This window comes from Eumetopias jubatus, unplaced genomic scaffold (assembly GCF_037043125.1).
Source record: "Eumetopias jubatus isolate StellerSeaLion01/CBP00866 unplaced genomic scaffold, mEumJub1_p1.0 scaffold_5, whole genome shotgun sequence".
In the NCBI taxonomy this organism is placed as follows: Eukaryota; Metazoa; Chordata; class Mammalia; order Carnivora; family Otariidae; genus Eumetopias; species Eumetopias jubatus.
The window spans coordinates 4,690,242-4,700,105 of record NW_028274811.1 but is presented as its reverse complement, the minus strand read 5'-3'; the positions used below and the strand labels follow the sequence as shown (position 1 = coordinate 4,700,105).

General features: G+C 52.6%; 1 pseudogene; it reads right to left on the bottom strand.

Annotated features, from left to right (window-relative positions):
• Positions 1 to 5,462: 5,462 nt before the first annotated feature.
• On the bottom strand, positions 5,463 to 8,416 carry LOC148164245 (histo-blood group ABO system transferase 2-like; annotated as a pseudogene).
• Positions 8,417 to 9,864: the final 1,448 nt, after the last annotated feature.

The following is a 9,864-nucleotide window of genomic DNA, read 5'->3' as shown; positions in this document are numbered from 1 at the left end:
ACACAGGGCTTTCTGTGGGGCCTGCATCTAATTGTTTAGAATGCAGATGAAGCTGTTGATGGATCTGGGGACTGATGGCTTAAATTCCAATTAATCAGTTGCTTCATCAGTTTCTTAATTCAGATCAAATATCTCCTGAATGCACACAGTTCTTTTAGTGGTATTAAGAGAAATTAATGCTTTAGAACTAATTTTCATCAATCTCTTATAAATGCCAATATCTTTTTCACTTGTCTCCTCAGTGATGACCTTATAGTTTAAGTGTTTGGGACCTACTACAATAGCTCGGCCTCACCTGTTAGTGGGGCAGGGGTAGGTAAATGACACTGTACTCATCCACATTCTCTCTTTGGTGCTATTCATCTTCCCACCAGGTTAAAAATTTCATGCAGTCATTGAGTCATATAAATGATTTAGAAATTAAGTTTAGTGGCAAACGATCTGCTATTACATATGCGAAGTCAATGTCTATTTTTCTTTTGTTGGGCATATACTGTACCCATCTCTTTCAGAGCTACTGGATTCATGAGCTGTTGCAGACAATCTACTAATATTACAGGATAACTTATCACCGTATATGACAGACTACGGTGCTCAGTCTCGTCGTGTCCCATCAGTTACTTTATCACCACTTGAGGCAGCTCTCCCGTGGGACACCTAGTCTAGTTGATCTTCATTTGATTGTCATTAAACCTGTCCTTTCCTGTCAGCTCTTGTCAATTATACAAAATAAAATCAAGTATTCGTAAGAAGTCTGTAACGGGATATAAGCAGACCAATTTAGTAATTCATTTTTGCTGAGCCTTCACTGGCCTCAATTGTAGCTAGTGCTTGCTGTTAAACATGATTAGATATGGTGTGTGTAAGACATGGCAAGTTGGCCGTACTTCTGATTTTGCTACAGTTCATTCTCTCTTTTTAAATTCTGTCAGTTGCTGCGAAGCTAGTAATGTGAACTGTACTCGAAAATAAGTAATATGTCTATTGCCCCTAAATTTTTAAAGCAGCATATAATTATTTAACATGAAGATGTCCTTTTTTCTTTAAAGAAAGACAACTGTATTGCTTCCAGTGTTTAATAAGTTTACAGAACCTAGGTATTACTTTCACTTTTAGAAACAGAATGTTTGAAATATAAGAGACTCTAGAGATTCTCCCTTCTTCTTATTTTCTATGTTAGAAAGCAAACCTAGAGCAGAGCTGTTGGCACTGACACCTCAAAGTATGTGTCAGACAGAATCTAGAATCCGATCCCTATGCAGTTACTTTTGTACCAGAACACACGTAAGCACATACACACACATGTATAAACATGCATATATTTTAAGAGGAAAAAAAATCAAGTTTGAAAAACTGTTTAACTGTAAAATAACATCCACTACAAATTTCCCTATTCTCCTTTTTAGTTGAAACCAGTTTGTAAAATATTCTCCTTGTGGTAGGTCCTTTGGCAAGTAATGCATAACAAAATTTATTTATGTATTTAGATATATCTTTCAAAGTACATGTAATCAGACAAAGGTCTCCTGGGTAAGTCTTCTCTTGATACAGTAGATGATTCAGAAGTCATTTCATAGCGCTCCGTCTTTTGGAGCCTTGGGAAAGTGACTTGGTTTCTGTGGAGGCGCCTAGAATCCTGCTGGCAGCACCACGGCAGAGAGCCGCTCCAAGGGTTGGAAGTGTCATTGGTGAAGGGTTTGCGTGGGGCACATTCCAGATCCTGAACTGTGATTAGTTGAAGGTGCATTGGCTGGCGGAGAAAAGTAGTAAGAGCAAGAAAACGCTCGTGGTATGTGCAGGACTACAGTTTCTAACAGAGCGCTCAAGGGAAAATGCGCCTAGCACGGATGTGGGTTTGCACAGACCCATTTTAGTGTTAGGACGTTATGTAAGAGGTGTCCTGGACTGGGCTCGGTGAAGATACGTTCTACCTTCACTAGTCCCCCAGACTTGAGAAAGAGGTCGCTAAATGAGTTCCAGGCGTACGGCTCTCACTGGCATACTTCAGTAGATTTTCCTCTAAATTTTACAACGCAACTCTGAAGTCAGTCCGATTTTTTCCCCCCGTGCAGATGGAAACTTTAGTGGGGCGAGGTAACTGGCAGGGAGCATTGGTGAGTGAGGTGCAGAGCTGGTGTTCAGCCCAAGACTGGCCCTTCCTGCTGTGCCCCGGGAACAGGAGCCTCTCCTAGAGCGCGGCTGACACTCTGGGCCACGTTGCTCTTCACTGGGGCCGTTGGTCTTACCTGCCGTAGGCTGCTGAGCAGCACTCCTGCCCCAGGTCACAAGATACCAGCAGCGGGTTTGAAAACAAACAGGGTCTCCACAAGTTTCCAAGTGCCCCCCCAGGGGGGAAATCACCCCTGGTTGAAAAGCACTGGAGGACTTTTTTGTTTTCATTGAAGAGAATCCCTAAGTGTTCAGTTATGTATCTTTTGAGACTAATTAATATTCTTCAGAGATGCTCTCAGTAAGAACAAACTGATTCTGTGGTATTTGCCTCCGTGGGGAAGAAGCTTCTGCTCCTGCCAGTGCAGCCAAGAATTCAGGGGCTGGCTCCATGTCCCTGCTGCTGCCAGGCTAAGGCCAGGGCGTCCCCCTGCAGGGGTGTCCACTAGCTGCCCACTTCCCCAGGCCTGGTGGACTGGGCCTCCCTTCTGCTCACCAGCTTCCACTCAGAGGCAGGAGCTCTGCCCCGTTTTGACAGTCTGGGAGTAATGGTCAGCCCCACCGGCTAGCTTGTAGGGCCGGAAGGGCTGCCACAACTCCTCCCCTAACCCAGCGCCCACTTAGAAGCCAGCAGGGGCCCCTCCAGATAAGGCTGGGTGCTGTCCTCTTCCATTCCCCGTGTCTTGGCCCAGACCTTTGCAGACCTTGCTCCAGTTCATGCCTACGGGAGGTGGTGAAAACAGCGGAGAGCTTGGTGGTCCGTCGTTCAAAGGGAGGATCCATGATACGTACCAACAAAGGACAGAGCAGCCCAGTGAGAAACTTTATTGCCAGAACCAGGGAAAGATTCAGCCTGAAGGAGTCCCACAGAATCACACTCTACACTGCGTGCATGTGCTAGTCTGCTCTGCTCAGGAGTGGTCAGAGTGAGACGGTCTTGAAAAGGCCTCCAGGACACACATCCATCAGCAAAGCCAAAGCCTTGCTTGTCTCAGGGGCCCTGAGCACAGTCTCTGGGTGTACTGCGCACGGCTAGTGGTAGTTCCTGTGAAGCTGAGCTTAGAAATAGAATCGCATGCCTCCCCGTTGGTCTAGAAGATTGTACGTGTGCCAGAACCATGGCTGTGGGCCCAGGAGCGTGGACAGAGACCACCTGCAAGCTGCTGGTCCATTCCTGACTGAACTAGGGGCAGAATCAAGAACCAACTTCCCAGTTGGGGAGAATAGCCTCTAAGCCACATGTATCCAGTGGTAAAGGGTGAAAATCTGACTCAGTGAGTTCAGACACCACTTTTGACCAACAGGAAGTTGGTGTGGGGCCAGGAGCAGCCCGTAGAAAGCCAGGAATACAAATCTGGTCAGGGACAGGAGAGGGGTGGTGCATGCTACAGGGTAATTGGACTTCACAGAATTAGGTCAGCCAAGTCACAAAAAAGAAACATGTCTGAACAACAACCAGCACTCAACATGTTTGATGTTTGTGTAACAGTTCAGAGTGTTCACTCATCAACTCTGGTGAATTTTATGTGATTGTACAGCAGAGGGGTTTGAAGTCAGATGGGCCTCCTGATGGCATTGTGCCGTTCATCCTGCCTGTCCCGGTGAGACCTCAGGGCAGTGCACCTCTAAGCTTGAAATAGGGGCCTGTTCCCTACCGACTGTCCAACAGGACCTCAAATATATATAGGCCAGGACTGGCACTTAGTAGATGCTCAGTATATATTAGTAACTTTCTTGTTCAGAGAGAAATGACTTTTTATTATGCATGTATGTCTCTGTATATTTTGTGAGGAGTGTGGAACAGTTTCTAATCAAGAAAGTAGATACCCTATTTATTTCCTCTTAGTTTGGAGTGTTCTGTTAGTTTCTCCCCATAACGATCTTTGGAAGGTATTTTCTAAAGGAGCCAGGCCCCAGAGAAGTAGACTTGTATTAAATCCCATGTCCCCGAATTCCTCTCCCTGGCACGTTGTCCCTCCTCCTGCCCACCCCCCAGGGGTCTCTGTAATTGTGGTCCTTTGGTCCTTGAGGTTCAGAGGGATCCCCGTCGTGGCAAAGAAGACAATTACACTCACAGAGCTAGTATACTGCTTTGTAAAGGAGACTTTTCTGGATGCTACGGGTCTTCTTTCCCTGAACTGCAGGTGGTACCTGCTTTTCATTTCCAGCTGAATCCCCGTCCCTCTTACCTTCACAGAAACCGCTCCATCTCATTTCTAGAGTAGGACATTGGGTGTGCCCCAAGGGATCGAGTGTGGGTTCTGTTTTAGAATCTTGAGTCTGGGTTACTTGTCAGCCCTCTCCTACATGTGTCTCCCAGAACTTGTTTTACTCCTTCGGATTTTGCTCATTTGCTTCTCTGATCATTAGACGAAATACTTACTGAGGTCAGGGGTCCCTGGAAGAATGTTCTCAGTGTCGTAGGTGTTGTGTGGATTTGGAGTGCACCCGGAAGAGAAGCTGTGTGTGAGCCCGTGGTGAGGAAGGGTGCAGCCGCGCCCCGTGAGCTGGGGTACAAGTTGGCCGTGTCTGCTGGTTTGCTGCCAAATCTTCAAGTCTGTATTTCCATTTTTGAAGCTATCAGTAAATCTCTTTCAAACATTTGTCAGTATGTACAACCTCCCCATCACTATCCAGTTTTATTTTTGTTGTTTTAATTATAAATATCTAATAGTTTATTTTAACCATTTGAAATTACTTGAACAATGTCACGGTTAAATAACCATATCATTTCAGCTGCTTTTTGGACAAGTGATTGTTTTGTTTTGGAGGGAGAGAGAGGAAGAGAAAAGGTGGGCGGGACGCAGAGGGAGAGAGAATCCTAAGCAGACGCCAAGCGTGGACTCAGTGTCATGACCCTGAGATCGTGACCCAGGCTGAAATCGAGAGTTGGACGCTTCACTTACTGAGCCACCCGGGCCCCCCTGGATAAGTGATTTTTAACAGGTTCTATTAGATATCAGAAAACTCAGCCAGCATCTTCTGCTTCTGTCTTCTGAATCTAAGCAACTTAGAAGCCACCACAGTGGAAGTTTTAGGCCCTCTCTTTACTGGGTGACTACAGCCTGTGAGCAGTCATGGGCTTTTTTGTAAGGCTGTTCACCTCTTTCCCTCTACCAGTCACCTTACGATTTCTGTATCTTCCTTTAAAGTTAAAACCCCTTTCACCCAGGACACTGAAAGTTACGCCATCAATACTAATAAATAAGTAGTTTAAAATATTGTGAAAACGTTTTATTTAATGTTTCTGTTTTGCTGTCTTCTGGATAAAAGGGAAAAGGCCATGAGATAAGTTATTGATGAAATGAGCTGCTGAAGTGGAGAGGAGGTGTAGTCGGCCGATAACTGTCATAGCGTGAGCACTGGTAAATGACCGCGCATGCAGTCAGCCGTCCACCAGAGCCGTTCTGGTGCTGAGCTGCATCGATCAGTAGTAGGGTGTCAGCGAAGTTGATGGATGGGGCCAACACGGACAGACAGCAGAAGGGAGCCCTGAAATATAAATATGAGAAATGTACAAGGAAGGGGAGTCTCCATCTCTGCAGGTGTTCAAATATAAATTGAAATGTGGGTTTCTGTGGTGCAGTTCCAGTTATTTGCAGCATTGACACCGAAAACATCCGACATACACGTTGGACCCCTTCACAGCTACAAATGACCCAGAAGTGATCCAAACACACCGACCACAAAGAGAGGAACTTGGGCCCCCAAGCAGACCTTCTGAGAGCGGGGGCGCTAGGGGCTCTGAACATGGCCATGTGGGCAGTGCCGGGCTCCAGAGACTCCCTTGAGGGGACAGAGGTCGGAATCTGCTCTGATAGCTCCGCTCGGCGTGGCACCACCTGACAGAGTCGGGGTCAGCCCCATACGAGTTGCGGATGTCCCGGTGACTCTTGCGCACGGCCACAAACCTCAGCTTCTTCATGACCCCGGGCCAGCCCAGCAGCTGCAGGTCCCACAGGTACTCTGGGGACAGACCTTGGTGGGCTTGTGGTAGAGAAGATACCTGTTCAGGTGGCTCTCGTCATGCCACAGGGCCTCGATCCCATTGGCCCAGTCGACCACCATCGCCTGGTGACAGGCTGAGGTCAGTCGGGGAACCTCCGGCACCGAACCCCCAGAAAAGCCTCCTGCGTAGTAAAAGTCACCCGGGTCCCTGGGGTGTGCCCCTGGGACCTTGTCCGCGCTCGTAGCTGAAGTCCTAGAAGGTCACCCTGGAGAAACCGGGGTGCAGGGTGCCTAAGAGGAGGGACAGGCTCTCCACGCCCACGTGGTCGCTCAACTTCATGTCCACTACACGGACACCAGGTAGTCCACCTTGCGAAGGAAGAGCGAATGCGAGAACTTGCTGATCTCCATGCGGTGCATGGTCACATCCTGCCAGCAGGGAGCCCCGGGGACCTGGAACCAGCACTCTCTGGTCCTACGGGAGCAGCACTCGGGCCCAGCAGCCGGCCAGTCGGTGAAGACATAGTAGGTGACCCTGTGTCCCGCCGTGAACTGCTTCTCCGCCGGCTGCAGGAACGGCTCCAGGAAGACCACGTAGCTACAGGGACGGGGGATAGGGCGGGAGGAGAGTCACTGCCAGAGGCTGGTGGCAGGACCCCAGAGCTCGGGGCCGTGCACGTGTTCACCTTCGTCACTGGGACACGCCTCGGGCTGCGTTAAGCCACAGCCACCCTCCTGGCCTGTCCTGAGAGAGTCCGCCGGCGGGCCCTCCCTCCCTTCTGCTCCCAGAGATGGGGGCCCTCAGCACCCCATCTTACAAACGGGAGCCCGAGGCTTGGGAGGCTGGAAACCCATGCAGCCACACAGTCAGCATGCTGGAGCCAGGGACACTGCCCCGTGCTGAGCTCCCGGGCAAACCCTGCAGGTGCCCTCCCCTGGCCGCCCCCCTGCGGGTCCCCTCCCCACCTGCCAGGACTGGAGCTCCTTTGGGCACAGCCCTCGTTCCTTTGCCCAACAGACCGGCTAGAAGAAGCAGGGCCAGCCACCTGCCCCTCTCGCTTTGGGTGGGCTGTCGCTGGTCCCCACAGCTCGCTGCACTCCCTGGAGGGTCCCCCCGTGAAGGCTACGGGGCCTCTTGCTGACAAGGTCCTCAATCTACCACTGGTATTCCTAGGAGGGGTCACCCTGAACTCCCCCAGACCGGGAATCAGGTGCAGCCCGGGGACAGGGAAGGGGAAAGAGGACCCTGGGAGTTGAGGGGGGTTGCTTAGACCCCAGCCTTGAATCCAAGGGGGTAAGCTTCTGGATCCAGGTCGACATATGCCCCTCCCTCAGTCCAAAGCCCTCACATGGCTGGTCCCCCTGTGAGGGGTCTACCTGCTCCGCAACGTGGGGACAGCAGCTCCCCCAACGTCAGGCAAGTGTGGTGAGCCCTCTGAGTCTGGTTTTTTGGAGCAGGCACTGAGGCTACTTCCCTGGGCCTGCCCCACACCTGGCAGCTTAGTCAAGGGCTCACACGGGGAAGGCGGCCACTGCCTTGAAACAGGGGACAGGCACACAACCCACAGGCCCGGATCAGGTCAGCAGGGGAAAGGCCAGGCCCAGTCGTTGTGAGTGTGGTTTCACGGCCCCTTCCCTCAAGGACGCTGCCGGCAAGGGCTCCCTCATGCAAGCCCGGCACCTGCCCTCGCCCCAGGGCTGCGCTCCCGGCCCAGAGGGGGACGCATGAGGCCCGCCTGTGCGGGCAGCGTTGGGACAGGGCCACAGGCGCTGGCCGCGGACCCTGGGCCGTGAGGGTCTGGTTGGTGATTTCAGTCCCTGCTCTCCAGGACCTGGAGGACGACTCTGAGGCGACCTGGGCCCTTCCTAGTGCCCCCCGCACATGGGGCTGAAGGCCTCCCTTGCGATGGCCTGGGAAAAGGGTTGCACATGCCTCAGGCCATCCTGCGGGCCTCGGCGAGCTCTGTGGAGGAAGGAAGCTCTGACTGCCGATGCTGTCGCCAGCCCCGGCTTCCAGAGGCTCCCAGGGGCCAGGCCACTTGCCGGCAGCCATGCCCAGCGCGCTCCTGGGTCCGCTGGGGTCCCAGGGCCTCACTGCTCAGCTCCCTCTCAGGGGCCTGGGCTCTGGCACCGAGTGCTGTCTGACCCGAGTGCTGTCTGAGGCTGTGCCCTCCTGAGCCTCATCCTCTAAGAGACACACAGGAGGGGCCAGCCCGACAAGCATCTCCTCGCTACCAATGCACAGGGCACACGTGACCCCCTTCCACTTCTCTGGTGGTGGGCTCCCCGGAAGCCCCATTGTTGCGGTGCTCTGCCCCTTGACTCAGCAGGATAGCGGCCTGGGGTCAGGGCTGTGTCTGTCCGAGGGGAGTGGCAGCAGGCGGGGGCTGTCACCCACTGTGACGGGCAGCCTCCTGAGAGGGAGCCAGGTGCTGTCCCCTCACCGGGCCCACGAGAGCCCAGTAAGACTGCTGAATGCATGCACTTTCGCATTAATCCCCAGGACGGGGTCCCCCCACTCTGTGCTCAACACACCGACAGTCCCATGGTGACGTTCTGCAGCTAGAACTGCTCGTTCAGGACGTCAGTGTTGCAGGTCCCTTCCCAGAAGATGGGGGCCAGGCAAGGGGTGAGGGCAAGGACATCGTTCCTCCGGGAACACAAGAGAACAGCATGGCGATGTGCGAGCTGGGAGGAGGGTGAGCGCACCAAGGGCCCTGGTGCTCACCACCCCCACCTGGAACCTCACCATCCCCCGCCCCATGCCTTCAGGGGCCCACCAGGTGCACCCTCCTTCCAGAAGGACTTCACACTTGCAAAAAACCCAGACTCAAACCTCTGCAAATCCCTTCCAGCTCTAAGCAAACCTGGTCCCTGCCAGACCTCAGAGTGGGAGCAGGGATTTCCCAGCAAAGCCAGGGGGCCCTCCCCCGGGAGGGAACAAGCCCCCCTCACACATTCTTTGGTGGGCAAGGGATAGAAAGCAGGAAATGCAAGGCACAGAGAGAGAAAGGGACAGAGAATAATCTGTGGGCTCCAAATCGAGATCTCTGAAACAGGGAGAGGAAAAGAATCTGGCAATCGTGCATCCGCTGAGTTTTCAATCAGCCCGCCCTTCCTTGCCTACCTTAAATTTCCCTAAGTTTGAGAAAGGGAGGGGAAGAGAGGGAAGGGGAGGGGGGGAAATTTCAGTGAATGTATTCCCGGGGGTGTTAGCACCTTGGCTGGGGATAAAGCATCCTGAAAAATCACACAACGTGATGTGAGTTTGCAGGGAGGTGGCTGCGCCTTTATGATCTTGGAGAGATGGGGATAGGAAGGCGATAGGAGGGCAGGTGTTGGCCAGGCAGGAGGATGCCCGACCGGACACATTCTGCCCACGCCCTCCAGATTCCGTGGGGGAAAGAGTCTGCCACACTTCTCTGCTGGGAAGTAGACCACGGCTCTTGGACCAATGTCGTCCTTCTGTATGCGTCCCACAGCGCGTCTGCCACCAGTCCCCGTGGGCCCTGACGTCCTACACTTCCTCAGGAAGTCTTCCACTTATTCGCCCAACATTTCCAAGCACCCGTGACAGGCCAGGCATGTGCTAGCTGCCGGAGAGAGGCAAACTGGCAAATTCAGTTTCAGAGATCTGATGCCAGGACAGGCTCGCACCAGCACAGCCGCCCTTCACAGGACCGCAGACTCGGGGAAAAGTGTCTGGAGAGAGTGCAAAACAACGGCAGGTCTGACTCACGCCGGGTG